Source organism: Microcaecilia unicolor, chromosome 6, assembly GCF_901765095.1.
Source record: "Microcaecilia unicolor chromosome 6, aMicUni1.1, whole genome shotgun sequence".
In the NCBI taxonomy this organism is placed as follows: domain Eukaryota; kingdom Metazoa; phylum Chordata; class Amphibia; order Gymnophiona; family Siphonopidae; genus Microcaecilia; species Microcaecilia unicolor.
Window position 1 is genome coordinate 309,743,154 of NC_044036.1, and position 16,905 is coordinate 309,760,058.

General features: G+C 43.3%; 1 protein-coding gene across 1 annotated transcript in view; it reads left to right on the top strand.

Moving 5' to 3' along the window:
* The first annotated feature begins 9,469 nt into the window (after positions 1-9,469).
* LOC115473297 overlaps positions 9,470-16,905 on the top strand; it is a 43,659-nt gene continuing 36,223 nt past the window's right edge. The window contains exon 1 of the mRNA XM_030208136.1: positions 9,470-9,587. The gene's annotated coding sequence lies outside the window, so the exon portion shown is untranslated. The remainder of the gene's footprint in view (positions 9,588-16,905) is intronic.

Here is a 16,905-nt window from a genome sequence, read left to right on the forward strand (position 1 = left end):
CGTTTTTACGGGCTCAACTGCTAGTAATAAAGTAAATGAAGAATCCAGGAATGATACAAAGATACATGGTATTATTAAAAGTAAAATGAGGAAAAGACCTCAAAACACTTGAACGCCTACTACAATTTCGGCATCTTTCACTGGGGGTTATGGTAAACTTGTACAGCGCTGCGTAACCCTGGCAGCGCTATAGAAATGCTAAGTAGTAGTAGTAGTATTCATCACAGGTCTAAAAAACAGGTCTGGCCGCCATCGGGTGTCAGTTAAGCACTCGACTTTTTCTACTATTTTTAGAGGCCAAGTGCATAGTTGCTTTTGCATTGTCAAAGGAGAGTGATTTTTGTGCCGAAATTAAAATAAGAATGAAGAAAATTATTTTAACAAGGACAAGTAAATAATAAATTAAATAATGCAATAAAACCTAAAAAAAAGAGTGCTATGAGGTTTTTAGACCTGTGATGAATACCATAACCCCAGTGAAAGACGCCGAAATTGTAGTAGGCGTTCGAGTGTTTTGAGGTCTTTTCCTCGTTTTACTTTTAATAATACCATGTATCTTTGCATCATTACTGGACTCTTCATTTACTTTATTATTTTAATAGAAGTCAAAAGTGTTGTTTTGGTTGGACTGCAGCTGCCCCCAGAAGATGCTGCCCTAGGTGACTCCCTAGTTGTGCCTAATCGTTGTTTTGCTTACGGCTCGGTTCCAAGTGGATTAACACATCAACCATAATAGTTTGCTCAGAATGTTTACCTTATGCCCTGGACCAGTGGCAGCGAATGAGATTAGGCACGGCAAAACACCGAGACGGCATTTTCTTAGTATTTTCTATTTCACCATAAGTTCTTTGTACTTAATCCTAGCAGTTAGGAGAGAAGCACACGTGGGCATTTTCACAAACACATCTTTCACCCGTGGAAGGCTGCCATTGTAAACACAATAAAAATGCATGAAACTGAAACTGGTCAGTGAGTTACAAGAAAAGCTAGTCAATTGTATTTGATTCTAATAACTAGCGTTTGGTCAGCTGTGTTTCTTTTTCTCTGCAAAAGGACTGGCTTTAGCCAAGTGGCGACACACACCATTTGTTTAAATATGCACATGGATTGATTTATACTGTAAAAAATACACAAAGCAACTTTCAGTACTATCAGGGCTGGTGTTAAGCATTCAGGAGCCCAGGGAGTGTAACATAGTAACATAGTAGATGACGGCAGAGAAAGACCTGCATGGTCCATCCAGTCTGCCCAAGATAAACTCATATGTGTATACCTTACCTTGAATTTGTACCTTACCTTGAAATTGTACCTGTCTTTTTCAGGGCACAGACCGTATAAGTCTGCCCAGCAGTATTTCCCGCCTCCCAACCACCAGTCCCGCCTCCCATCACCGGCTCTGGTACAGACCGTATAAGTCTTCCCTCCCCTATCCTAGCCTCCCAGCCACCAACCCATAGGCGCCCGGTATAAGAGGCTTGGGGAGGCTAAGCCTCCCCAGCCAGGCGAGTGGCGCCGTGAGTGTCCCCCTCCCTCCCCTTCCGTTAATGGGCCCAAAGCTGGCCTTCAGCCTATTCTCTTTTAGCATGAGACAGGTTTGGGGGCCCCTATGGTATGGAGGCTCAGGGCAATTGCCCTGTGAGCCACCCCCTAACGCAGGCCCTGAGTACCATTCTAAGAACCGAACATTTTATCCTAAATGCAAAGACACCCTCAAAGGGAGGGTAATTTTGAAAGGAATTTCCATAGGTAAAGCAGATCTGTGTGCACAGGAATGCCTATGATGTTATGCCCAATAGGTGGGTACACAGCTGTTTGAAATGTGTACTTTTGAATATCCAAGCACACATATTTTAACTTAGAAAAATTGTGCATTCAAAAGCAGGTATAAATGAAAGTGCCCAAGAATAACAAAGAAAAAAAAAACTTTGCAAAGTCCAAACAAAACAAAACAACAGGAAAGGTGACAAAAAAAAAGGAGTCCAAATGATGATCGTGTATAGGTGTAATGCTTTATTATACTGAGGAAGCAACATTACACAAATTCGTGTTTCGTCTAAAAAACCTTCATCAGGAGTCTGATTTCACAACCTCATTTCATAGTAAGCCGAATTCAGGGGATCTGCACTTAATTTATGTGTGAGGATTTACACTAGGTTTCAGTTGGTGTAAATCCTCATGCCAAAACTTGGGCGCGGATCCCGGTACTATGTGCTATACTATCAATGGTGCCCAAATTGGAGTGCCATTTATAGAATGGCACTCAGCGCTCATTTTTTGGGGGCGCCCATGTTATTGACTCTAGTCCATTATGCATGTACATGTTTAGAATAATGACCTATACATGAGTATGGGTACACATAAATGTGAGTAAATTGCAAATATTCTGCCTAAGCACTATTCTGGAAATACCTGCTTAACTTCCATAGTGCTTATTTGCAAGGGGGGTGTTCAGAGGGGGAAACATAGACTGCATGTAGATGGAGCTTTCACTAAGGGACCCTTTTTACAAAGGCATGTCAAAAAGATGTCACTGAGAACATGCTCTGGTATCAAACATCAATACAAGCTTGTATTGATGTTTGATACCGGCGCACAGAAAATCATATTTTTTTGTAAGAAGCGCGGTGCTCTTTGAACTGAACGTATCTTCAACGAAGGTGTAGGAGCATGTTCTCAATAACATCGGTTTACTATGAAATGAGGTTGTGAAATCCTGATGAAGGCTTTTTAGCTGAAACACAAATTCATGCAGAGTTGCTCCCTCAATATAATAAAGCATTACACAAAATAAAAGTGAACAATTTTCCTGAGGTAATTTTCAAACTGGAAGCATGTGCACACTTTGGCTTTGAAAATTTGACCACATTTGCAGAATTCTAAAGATGCACATACATTTCACTTATATGCACAGGTATAAAAATGTCCCTTCAGTTGGCAGCGTGATCAATACACAATTGTTGGCAGTCTTGAAAAGAATATTTATTTATTTATTTAATTTATATTCCACTTAAAAACTAAGCAGAGTACAATAAAACATACATTAAAAAATACATACATCAAAACAATATACATCAACACATAAATATCAAAAATTGTCAGAAACCTAGTTTCTTTCCATTGCTGAACTTCAACGTAACTTATTTTTGCTCCTGACTCCTAAGTTTGGGGACTAATGAATTGTCTTTTAACATACACTGTCTTCCACAAAATACTTTAAAACCATAGCTTTATTTCTATTTCTTATAGGTAAGAAATAGAAATAAATCAAATCATAGAAAAGAAAATAAGATGATACCTTTTAAATTGGACAAACATTTTTTGATTAGCTTTTGAAGGTAATCCTTCTTCTTCAGATCGGAAAGAAGTTTTACCTTCGAAAGCTAATTAAAAACTGTATTAAGTTAGTCCAGTGTTTCCCAAACTGTGTGCCGCGGCACCCTGGTGCACCACAGCGAACTCTCAGGGGTGCCGCAGCAAATCTTGACCTCCATCTCGCCTCCCACAATCCAGCATCAATCCCTACTTTCCCCTCCCACATGTATGGAATCTGCCACTTCCTGCTTCTTCCCCCACCTCTGCTGCAGGGCTTGCAAATTACATTTTCAGGCTGACCAGGATTCACACAGGCACTGCAAGGCCCAGCCTTCGTGTTCCTGGCAGTAATCGGCAGTTGGCACGCTGGACGGTTACCGCATGGATAACGTGTAAACCTTTACCGCTAAGTCAATGGGTGGTGTTAAGTGATCAGGCCATAAATAGACGTGCACTGGTTTTCATTTTGCCGCATGTCCATTTCCTGCCCCCCCCCCTCAAAAAAACATTTTTCCAGACGCGTTGGAGAAACGGTCCAATACATGCACCCACACTACCGCAGTCCACTTTTTGACATGCCTTTGTAAAAGGGTCCCTTAGTGAAAGCCCCATCTACATGCAATCTATGTTTCCCCCTCTGAACACCCCTCTTGCAAATAAGCACTATGGAAGTTAAGCAGGTATTTCCAGAATAGTGCTTAGGCAGAATATTTGCAATTTACTCACGTTTATGTGTACACATACTCATGTATGGGTCATTATTCTAAACATGTACATGCATAATGGACTAGAGTCAATAATGTGAGCGCCCAAAAAAAATGAGTGCTGAGTGCCATTCTATAAATGGCACTCCAATTTGGGCACCATTGATAGTATAGCACATAGTACTGGGATCTGCGTCCAAGTTTTGGCATGAGGATTTACACCAACTGAAACCTAGTGTAAATCCTCACACATAAATTAGGTGCAGATCCCCTGAACTCTATACTACTGCTTACATTTTTAGTGAACACCCTTGACCCGCCCATTCTCCTTCCATGGCTACTCTCCCTTTTAAGTTGTGCGCTAAGGGAGTCTTTTACAAAGATGCGCTAGTGTTTTCAATGTGCGCTAAATATTAGCACGTGCTAACCATGTAGATGCCCATAATATTCCTATAGGCATCTACATGGTTAGCGCACACTAATTTTTAGCACATGCTAAAAATGCTAGTGCGCCTTTGTAAAAGGGGCCCTAAAAGATTTAGGCGCGTATCTTTACAGATGTGCGCATAAATCCAAATTGTTGACAATTAGTGCCAATAATTGGCTCGTTACTCAGTTAAATTGTGCACACTAATTGGGTGCATGCCCAAATTTGCACATACAGTTTTGAGTGCCATATATTAGAAGTATTTTAAACTAGCAGCAGAACTCGGGAGGCAAAAACGGAATGGGGCACTGGGCTCACGACCCAATCAAACTTCTGCTCCACATATCATTAGCTACTAGAAAGCTTGGTGGGCAGAGCAGAGGATTTTTTTTACTCCTCTCCCCCCCCACCCTCACCCCCACCCCAACCAAAAAGGTGTTCTGCTCAGTGGTGTAGCAAGGGGGGCTGCCACCCGGGGCAGTTCGCCATTGCACCCCCCCCCCCAGGTGCAGCACGATGACACCCCCCGACCCAGTGCCTACCCTCCTCAACTCCGTCCAACCAGCTCCTGCACCCTACCTTTAAAGAAATCTCAGAAGCCGTGGCGAGGCGAGACACAGTGCCTCGCACCTGCATGTAAAAGAAGTGTGGATCGTCTCATCGGGCCTTCCCTCACTCTGTCTGTCCCGCCCTTGCGGAAATAGGAAGTTGCGTCAGTGGAGGGCGGGACAGACAGAGTGAGGCAAGGCCCGATGAGATGATCCATACTTCTTTTACATGTAGGCGCAAGGCGCTGCACCTCACCTCCCCACGGCTTCTGAGATTTCTTTAAAGGTAGGGTGCGGGAGCTGGTTGGACGGAACTGAGGGTAGGCACTGGGTCTGGGGGTGTTGATGTGCCGAGGGGGGTGTCATCGTGCTGCACCCGGGGGGGGGGGGAGCTGGCAGGGAGCACCCCCCTTGAGCTGACACCCGGGGCGGACCCCCCCCCCCCCCCTTGCTATGCCACTGGTTCTGCTATTCCTGCCAGAACTCCACCAGGCACTAGTGTAGGTGTATCAACAAATATGAGATATGTATTTAGCCCACCTAAAATCCTGGCAACATTGTTGTTTAAAAATTGCAGCTTCTTCATATAATCAAGCTCGAATTACCATCATCAGAAATGTGAAAAATGGACCAGAGAAATTCCATTCTGGTTCTAGTTTGAGTGAAATTTCTACATTCACTTGGGTAGTTTTTCAATAATCTTCCCAGCAAACCGGAGGAAAATCCAATTGATAGGATGCAGATTTACTGATTCATGGGAATGCACATTGACTTTGGTTCCTAAAGATCCCAGGAACCGGCCAATTTATTTGAACTTTGATACAGATTTGTGGATTATTTGAATTAGTAGCAGTTTTTCTTCAGGAAACAGTTCCCTGATCGGGATCCACAAATCACCTTACCTGGCATAAGTGATTATAGTACAACAGGTCAGGTGATTTCCTTGTAATGCTGTTTTTGTAACTGATAAAGTATCTAGTTTCAGAGATTAAATTCCCTGTGTCAAAAATAAAAGTGAAAGGAGGAGAAAAGTTCATGACAAATCTTGGAGCACTCTCCTAAAAAATAGCTGGAAAAGTTATGGGCAGGGTTGGGGAAAGCTGTAAGATTTAATCTTGTGGGTAAGACTTGGGAGAAGTACAAAACATTAAGGCCTAGAGTTACCAGTGGTGTACCGAGGGCGGGGCGGTGGGGGCGGTCCGCCACAGGTGCACGCTGCAGGAGGGGTTCAGGGAGCAGCCGTGCAGCTGTCGGCTCCGCTGGTTCCCTGCTCCCTCTGCTGTTACTTCCTGTTCCGGGGCAGAGGGAGCAGAGACCAGTGGAGCCGACAGCCACGCGGCTGCTCCCAGCACCCCAACAGGTAAGAAGAATGCACCCAGGTGGGGGGCTTGGAGGTGATGCACTGGGAGGGACACTGCACCCAGGGGGACGGACAATGCTGCATCCAGGGGGGTGCACAGCTGCAATCCGCCCCGGGTGGCAGCCGACCATGGAACGCCACTGAGAGTTGCTAAGTAGTCCTTGATTTAGTGCGTCCTAACACGGGACTTTCCCGCACACTAAGCCCATTTTCACTGCAGCAATAAAATAGGGATTTTTCTATTTTTTAATGCAGGTTGTGCACTTACTCCTGTTTAGGAGGCATTAAGGAGGTCTTTTACAACGGCACACTAGCATTTTTAGTGCATGCTAAGTTTTAGTGCACGCTAAATGCTAGAGAAGCCCATATATTCCTATGGGTATCTCTAATGTTTAGTGCGTGCTTAATTTTAGCATGTGCTAAAAAAAATCTAGCGTGCCTTTGTAAAAGGACCCCTAAATGATCCCCCATTAACACTGCATTGACCAGTTAGTGCGCGAACAATGTGAACATCTAGGGGGCCTTTTACAAAGGCACACTAGCATTTTTAGTGTGCGCTAAGTTTTAGCACACCCTAAACGCTAGAGCAACCCAAGTGATATGTGCTGGTGATAGACCCTCTAAGTGGCTGCGGGGTAACCCCAGGCAGGGGCTAGGTGTTTCATGGCACACTCCATGCGTATACTTTTACAGCTTCTGTTTCATGGGTCACTGCGTGCACATACAGTTATCACTGTAATTTGATGTTCTAGTCTTGTATCATACACTTTTCAAGCTCTTATGTTCTCTCATCTCCATTATATATGTGCAATCTGCATATATTTTTTTTATGCAGTATAGATAAATTCTACTACAATCAGCCTCTGGAGACCAGTTTGTTTGGTTTGGCCTACATCCTTCCCTACTCCTTCAACTGGTTTAGCTCCTTCATAAGGAACTTCTCCTTGCACCCTCCTCCCACCAACTGGGTCACAACCACCTCTGGGCGAGTCTCCCGCTCTCAAATTATCCCCAGTGATTTCTAGGTTACTGGGGCCACACTCCCATTGGTCCCACAGTTCCCAGAAAGCACAGGCAGAGGTAATAAACAATTGTTTTTTGTCTTAAAAATATATTGAACAATGAATGAAAAATGTGCAATCAACAAACAATAACAGGTAACTGAAATATGAATAAATTATAACACTAACTAAACATTTGTTTACTTTCTAAAAAGTACCTGGGAAGATCAGGACATATAATTCACCAAGCCTCAGCAAAGAGATCTGTCTCTTTTTTCTCCCTGGCTAAGACTGGAGGCAAAACCAGTACACTCTAAAGGAAAAGCCCAATCAACAAAAGATTTCAAAAAGATACTGCCGCTTGCTTCCTGTTTGTGTTAAACTAAAGAACATTCAGGGGTCCTTTTACAAAGGCGCTCTGAAAAATGGCTTGCGGTAGTGTAGGCACGGGTTTTGAGCATGCGCCGATCCATTTTTTATTGCGCCTGTAAAAAAGGCGGCAAAATGAAAATTGTCACGTGTCCATTTTGGGTCTGAGACCTTACCACCAGCCATTGGTAAAGACTCACATGGTAGCCGGATGGTAATGACCTACGCACGCCAAATGCCACTTGGCGCACATCCGTTATGCATACCTGAAAATAAAAAATATTTTTCAGACGCACGTATCGGATGCACGCCAAAAATAAAATTACCACAAGATCCACATGGAAGTTGGGCAGCAACTCCATTTTGGCACGCATTGGGTGCACGTAGATGCTTAAGCGGCTTAGTAAAAGGGCCCCTCAGTTCTCTGTAACAGTTTTACAGCAAAGAAATACCATCTGCTGGCCAAATAGGAGAAATACACTTCAGGACATAATTAAGGCAGGAAAATATCCAATACATTTTACACACTGTTTCTTCACAGCCTGATAAAACATTAATAGCTTAGAGAAGAAAATGGGGTAGGGCAGAAAGTAACATAGCAAAACTGTTGTTTACTCTACTCTACTCTAACAGTCCCAATTTGTTCTCTGAAGAGCACAGTCCTTAGTAAAAGGGTCCAAATAGTGGAGACAATATTTCCTGATACAGCCTTTCTCCCCAAGACTGACAGTGTGGTTTTCAGCAGATCCACACTGAGCATCCTGGAGACAAATGATGCATAGAATGGAGTTAGTACATGCAGGTCTTTCTCGTGCATATTCATTGTGGTGGATTCCCAGCACAAGTTTGGAAAGCCTGCCCTAACACCTAGACCAGCGATATGGGAGGCAGGAGAGAAGTGACACATACATTTCATTTAGAAGAACTTCAGGCAGGTGGTCCGGGGAGACGTTTGGAAATGAAAACGTTGGTAGGGGTGTCCCAGTCCCAGCTCTCCAGTACCAGAAGCTGGGTGAGGTGACATGCCAGTGGCGTAGCCAAGGGTGGGCTTGGATGGGCCCCAGGCCCACCCACTTTGGGTTCAGGCCCACCCAGTAGCAGCATACCTATGATGCCCCACCAGCCGAAAACTCCCAACAAGTGTCCCTCCTGCATACCTTGTAAGCAGCAGATCTTCACCTGCAGTGACATACATACTGCTCGCACCGGACCCACAGCCTTCCCTCTGATGTATTTCTGCCTAGGTGGAAACAGGAAGTTGCATGAGAGGGAAGGGTGTGGGGCCAACATGAGCAGTGTGTATTAGTTGCTGCTGGCTGCTGGTGAAAATATGCTATTTAAAAGGTATGCGGGGGAGGGGGGATGTTTGAGAGACCATATGGCATGCAGGCGAGAGAAGGAGAGACCAAATCACCTGTGGGATGGGGCGAGGTTCTTCTGCCCACCCATCTTGGGCCCAGGCCCACCCAAAATTGGGTGTCTGGCTACGCCCCTGTGACATGCACAAGAAACTGGTGGACAACAAGATCTGTTAATTAAGTTTATGAAACTGTGACTGTACTGATTGATCAAGAGCCGAGGCACTGTGTCTGTTTCCTGAAGGGCTGAGGGGGGAGGGGGGAATGCTCCTTCCAGTGTTTTCGCTCCTCCTCAGTCAGTGATCGCGTGTAACCGTGTCCAAAGTGAAAGCAGAAGTGGAGCTGAATTAATCAAAACAACCAAATCGTACTGGCTTTCACTGGCTGTGCAGGTGCTGTCGACGACGATTCTGAAAGCGATGTCTGAAGCGGGGTGCACTGTTACGATTTTGCCAGGGACATTTTACAGCGTGGGAACGTCTTTTCTTGCAGGGGAAGACGCTTAAAGGTACGGTACGAATTTCTCAACAGCTGACTCCGCGGAACTTTTGTTTCGTTCGTCGCTTTGTCACATCAATGCCTGACAGGTGTAACATCGCTTCTTGTAGCCACCGAAGCTTGCTAGTTTAATGATGGGATGTGGATCTCAAGGAAATTATTATTATTCTTATTAAACATTTGTATAGCGCTACCAGACGCACGCAGCGCTGAACGAACACCTGACATAGAGAGACAGTCCCTGCTCAATAGAGCTTACAATCTGAAAATAATACAGACAGACTTCTCCCCCCCCCCCCCTAATGGACCTAAAAGTAGTTGCTCCAGTTTGGCATTTCTGGAATGTGTGGCTATTACGTTTCTTTTTCTGAAATATACGTATAAAGTTAACAATTTAAAATAAGTATTTATTCCATGGAAGAAAAGGGAGGGAGGGGGGAGATGTAGCCAAAGAGGTTGAGAAACGCTGATCTCTCCGAGGCTTGTCATGCACCAGCCTGCGTTGGTCCTGGGATGCGTGTGCATGGTCAAACAAATCTGCTTGCTTAAAAACAGATTTTCCTCAACTTTCGGGCATTTCTTTGGGTTGGTTTGATCTACTTGATTTATTAGAGGTTGGTTGCATGTGTGCAAAAACGTATAAATGTGCGTAATGAAACTGTACACGATTTATAGATATATACGCACACGTCACTTTAAATTTCTAGACAGCAGCATGAACTGAATGTACACCCCTATGATTTAGATTTTGTAACATAAAGGTAATGCATTACCTGCTTAATTGCGGTTAGTCATTTAGTCATCACCTTTTTGGGGCTTCTTCTGTTGCACTGCACTGGATCTATGAACAAATTCACCAAAGATAACTTTGATCCTGGGGCAGTGGACTTTGATCCTTGGGAACTGAGTTCGATACCCACTGCAGCTCCTCGTGACTCTGGGCAAGTCACTTAACCCTCCATTGCCCCAGGTACAAAATAAGTACCTGAATATATGTAAACTGCTTTGAATGTAGTTGCAAAAAAACAGAGAAAGGCGGTATATCAAGTCCCATTTCCCTTTATCTGTAGTGTCTGTATTTCCGTTACGACCAACATTACAACCGGACACAAAGGGCAGACGTGACTTGTGTGAATATGTCTTTTAATTTGCTTCCTATTTGAGTTTGTAGTAGTCGCTTTATTGAGATTGCTTTACTGCTGAATTTTAAGTTGTGTTCGCTCTCTCTTGAGAGCAATATATCCAATCATTTTGATATATCTATGAAAATATATACATTAAAAAAGATTTTTTTTCAATGTCTAACTTTTCGTGCTGCACAGAAATGTCTAAGAGACGGTCCCTGCTCGTTGCAGCTGATAATCTAGTTAAAACAAACAAGACTCACAGACAAAAATACATAGGAGATTTTGAGTTATTGGGGAGCCTATGACTGGGTGGGGGGGGGGGGGGGAAAGGGTGACTTACTGGTAGAAATAATTGAGGGACAACTTGAATTGAACAAAGCAGAAAGGAGTAAGGCTTTTTGGGAGTTATGTAAAAAAAGTATGGTGGATAGCTGTCTTTCTGTGGTATGATTTCGATTAGCAGAACCTAAATGAGTTTCAATTTGCAGCTGAGAAGGGGCGCAGGAGTGAAGGTTGATGTTATGTACTGAGAAGAATTTTCTATGTGTACAAAATGCTCGGTGAGAAGATAGTTAAATGATTTTCAAGAGTAGATTGATGTTATTTGTAGTAATCCTATCTAAATATGCTCATGATATCAATTTGTACAATATCATTTTGCTGTAAGCCAGAACACAATGCACGGCTTTGGACATTTTTTTTGTCTGAGTCTCCAGATGAAGCTGCCGCGCGAGACGGGTCCCCGTCGGGACCTCAGTCGTATGGAAAATCAGCTGTGCATTGCAAATTAAGCTAAGTTGCAGACTTTCTTTGCTCGATTTCGTGGATGAGTATATAGTATAATAAAATTGAAAATTGTTTAGATCCGCTAAACGTTATTTTCTGAGGCAGTTTTGGGACCCATGATTAGAGATGGACCAACTACACTTATTGAGTACTAGAATTTGAATCAGCAAGGTGTATGAGTTTGGGTGGTTATGAGGTCGTTTTCTCCCTATTTTTCAAAGAATCATATTTTTGTGAAATAAGGCTTTAGAAATCAGACTTGGTTCCTGCAATTGTGCAAGAAAATTATATCGTAGAAATTATCAATAGAAATCAAACAAAATAAAACATGGAAAAGAAAATAAGATGATACCTTTTTTTATTGGACATAACTTAATACATTTCTTGATTAGCTTTTCCAATAAAAAAAGGTATCATCTTATTTTCTTTCCCATGTTTTATTTTGTTTGATTTCTATTGATAACCTTAAGAGTGGACTAACACGGCTACCACACTCCTCTACTTATCGAAATTGAAACCATGAGCATATTTAGATAGGTTCTACTTAATTGATGGTATATTGATCCTGAAGGTTGTATTTGTAATCATCCTACTTGGAAGTTGGAGGGGGAGGGGATGGAATAGATGAGCTCATGAGATCCTGTTCAGTTCTGTTTATCTGTTTATGGTTCCCATCAGGTGAAATACAGGTGCCTCAACTTAATATAGGAAACCTTTTACTAAGGCGCTCACGTTTTTAGCACACGCTAAAATTGTAGGCGGACTAAACGTTAGACCATGGGCATGTCTAACGTTTAGCACACCTACAATTTTAGCACACGGTAAAAACATGAGCGCGCCTTAGTGAAAAGGGGCCATAATATGTCACAGGATGCCAAGGAGAAGGGGTTTTCAGTATCTGCTAACTGATTTATTTTTTAAAACTGAACAAAAGCAAGAGGCACTGCAACCTATCATGTCCATTCATGCATGCAGAACTCAAATATATATTTTACATTCCAAAAACCCAGAAATTGTTGTTTAGCTTAAAAATACCTACAATAATTTGTTTGTGAACCACCTTGATATATGTTTTGAAAGAGCTGCATTACTCAACAAATTCTCAGCCTCATAAAGAAAGACAAAGAAAAGAAAATGCTTCAGTCTACAAGTTTAGGACCAGAACTGCAATCAACAATAAATCCCAATGAATAAATAAATAAATATGCACAGATATAAACACAATTACACCTACACACTCAAATATGTATATACAGAAATACACACCCATGTATATTTATCTTATGACTATAAGGTGGGATATCAAATATAAACACACAGACATGCACACGCACACACACATGCAAACACACACACACGCATGTGCACAATTAGACATACACACACATACATGAGTGTATGTGGGGCCCTTGTACTTAGCCGCATAGGCGCCTACGTGCGCCTATGCACGCCTATGCGCGCCAATTCAAAACTACCACCTGGCTACCGCATGACACAGGCGGTAATTTCATTTTGTACATACATCCAGTAGGCATGCTGGCACGTGGCGCTAACCAGGCAGTAGTCGGCATTGTACACATGCTGACGATCACTGCCCGGTTAACATGTGAGACCTTACTGCTAAGCGAATGGGTCTCAGGCCCAAAAATGGATGCGCGCAAATTTTCATTTTGCCGTACATCCATTTTTGGCCAAAAAAAAGGGCCATTTTTGCAGGCACACTGAAAAATGGACGTGCACACGTCCAATACACACGTCTACAACAGCACAGGCCATTTTTCAGCACCCTTTCAGGCTTATTTTCGAAAAAGGACGCCCGTCTTTTGACACAAATTGGAAGATGGGCGTCCTTCTCACAGTGTTGCCCTAATTGGCATAATCGAAAGCCGATTTTGGGCGTCTTCAACTGCTTTCTGTCGCGGGGATGACCAAAGTTCATGGGGGCGTGTTGGAGACAAAGCAAAAGCGGGACTTGGGCGTGCCTAACACATGGGCGTCCTCGACCCATAATGGGAAAAAAGGGCATCCCTGACGAGCATTTGGTTGACTTTACCTGGTCCTGTTTTTCTTACGACCAAGCCACAAAAAGGTGTCCAAACTGACCAGATGACCACCGTAGAGAATTAGGGATGACCTCCCCTTACTCCCCCAGTGGTCACTAACCCCCTCCCACTCAAAAATAATCTTTCAAAATATTTTTCCCAGCCTCTGTGCCAGCCTCAAATGTCATACTCAGCTCCATTACAGCAGTATGTAGGTCCCTGGAGCGGTTTTACTGGGTGCAGTGCACTTCAGGCAGGCGGACCCAGGCCCATTTCCCCCCCCCCCCCCACCTGTTATGTTTGTGGTGGTAAATGTGAGCCCTTCAAAACCCACCAGAAACCTACTGTACCCACATGTAGGCGCCCCCCTTCACCCATAAGGGCTATGGTAGTGGTGTACAGTTGTGGGGAGTGGGGTTGGTGGGCTCAGTACGCAAGGTAAGGGAGCTATGTACCTGGGAGCAATTTTTGAAGTCCACTGCAGTGCCCCCTAGGGTGCCCAGTTGGTGTCCTGGCATGTGAGGGGGACCAGTGCACTACGAATGCTGGCTCCTCCCATGACCAAATGGCTTGGATTTGGTCATTTCTGAGATGGGCGTCCTTGGTTTCCATTATCGCCGAAAATCAGGGACGACCATCTCTAAGGATGACCATCTCTAAGTTCGACCTAAATTTCAAGAATTGGGCGTCCCCGACCATATTATCGAAATGAAAGATGGGTGTCCGTCTTGTTTCGATAATACGGGTTTCCCTGCCCCTCCATCGGGACATTTTGCGAGGACGCTGTCAGCAAAACTTGGGCATCCCTTTCGATTATGCCCCTCTTCATGTTTCTATGTATACTTTCAGAGTATATTCAGAGAAATGTGCTTAGACATGCCATATACTAATATAAATACAAAGTCAAAATATACACATGTACATAAAGAAGCCTGTTCACTAAGAGGTCCTTTTTACTAAGGTGCACTAATGGATTTAGTGTATAATAAATTAGTGTGCGCTAAATTCTAAGAGGCCCATAGGTAGAAAATGGGCTTCTTAGCATTTAGCGCACCTTGGTAAAAGGTTATGCTCATTATCTTGTTTTCATAAATAAAGCCCTGTATCACCACATAAATCTGTCATATGAAAAAGCTTCCAATGCCGGGCAGACTTTTACTGTCTGTGTCCTGCAAATGATGACAGATTTGGATAGGCTGGAACGTAAGGACAGTGCCAGGCGGGCTTCTACAGTCTATGTCCCAGAAAAACCATGATCAGGTATTTTATATCACATTCATTGTTGGTTTAATGATGAATTGATAATGTGGGTGACTGTTGGACAGAGTGGATGGACCGTTTGGGTCTGTATCTGTTGTCACTTACTATATGTATCACAGAGGGCGAGTATTGAAAATCAAACATTTTCAAAATAATAGTTTGCTGCAAGCTCCTCTGAAACCCAAAGACTGTATTTCTTCTAAATAATTGTGTTACAAGAATAAATAGATCTGTTTCATAATTATAGGCTATTAATTTAGAAAGTGAAAGTGCTTTGATATAATGACCTAGTTTTTTTTTCTTTTTGGAGAGCAATAGCCATTCCCTGCCAATTAATTACAAAATCTTCACAGCAGGGCAAAGCTTTTCGAGTGCAGGAGTGGCCTGGTGTTAGAGCAGCAACCAGGGAAGCAAGGGTTCAAATCCCAGTCCTGCTCCTTAAGATCTTGGGCAAGTCACTTAGGGCCCCATTTACCAAGCCGCGTTGGTTCCCACGTGCGCCCGACGAGAGCCAAACTGGAGTTACCGTCCAGTTACCACATGGTCCGTGCAGTAATTTAAATTTTGGCACACGTCCGCTACGTGCATCTGAAAAATATTTTTTATTTTCAGGCACATGTAGCGGACACACGCCAAGTGGCTTCTGACGCGCATAGGTCATTACTGCTCAAATTCTTTACCGCTTGGTCAATGGCTGGCGGTAAGGTCTTAGACCCAAAATGGACAAGCTGCAATTTTGATTTTGCCGCATGTCCATTTTTGGCCCCCAAAAAAGGGCATTTTTTTGCAGGCGCGCTGAAAAATGGATCTGCGTGCGCCCAAAACCTATGCCCACAGTACCGCAAGCCATTTTTCAGCGCGCCTTTGTAAAAGGACCCCTTAACCCTCCATTGTCTCCAGGGTTTACAGCCCAAAAGTTATTGTTTCTCATGTCGTTTAAAGAAATTTACATTTTGTTCATTTTTTAAAAAATTATTATTTTTATTCATTACAGGAGCAATAGCGATAGTGCTCCCTCCTAAGAAGACTGCACATTCTAAAAGACATATGAAAAAAGCCCCTGAAGGATATTTTTTTTTTTTGGGGGGGGGTTCTGTTTTAGGCAGAAAGCACAAATGACAATTGCAAAGTATCAGGGGTAATATTCAAATTAGAGCCAATTAATGTCAATAATTAACAGTCAATTATTGATAACAGCTTGTTAGCTAATTGTGCGCAGTTTTGGGTGCCAAAATGTGAGTGTCAAATACAGATTCCAGGGGAAAATTATGTGCTAAATCCGCGCTAACTGGTGTGTAAAGCTTTGCATATTTTATTGCCTCTAGATTCTAAGCCCTTCAGAGACAGGAAAATACTTGCCACGCCTGAATGTAACTATAACTGAAAAAAGGTGTGAGAAAAGAATACAAAGTCTCATCCCCTTCCCCTGTCTCCTTTTATATGGAGCTCTCTGGTAAACACCCAGGCACTGCGTACACTTATCCATTTTTTTGGGGGGGAGGGGGAAGAATGAATAGGAAGATAAAACAGCTTTTGCGTATGATAGATTTATGTAAATATCATGTTTTATATAGTGCATATTAAAAGTCTGCAGGACTTACAGGGGTCGTTTTACGAAGCTGTGGCAAAAGGGGGCCTGTGCAGCAGGGGTGTAGCCAGACTTCGACAGAAAGGGGTCCAGAGCCCAAGGTGAGGGGGCAGGACGTCAGACTCACAGAAACAGAAGCCTGCGCAGCCTTCTACATGGAATGTTGCTAGTGGAATAGCAACATTCCATGTAGAATCTCCAATAGTAGCAACATTCCATGTAGAATCTCCAATAGTATCTATTTTATTTTTGTTACATTTGTACCCCGCGCTTTCCCACTCATGGCAGGCTCAATGTGGCTTACATATTGTATACAGGTACTTATTTGTACTGGGGCAATGGAGGGTTAAGTGACTTGCCCAGAGTCACAAGGAGCTGCCTGTGCCTGAAGTGGGAATCGAACTCAGTTCCTCAGGACCAAAGTCCACCACCCTAACCACTAGGCCACTCCTCCACTGTTGCTACTATTTGAGATTCTACATGGAATGTTGCTATTCCACTAGCAACATTCCATGTAGATGTAGA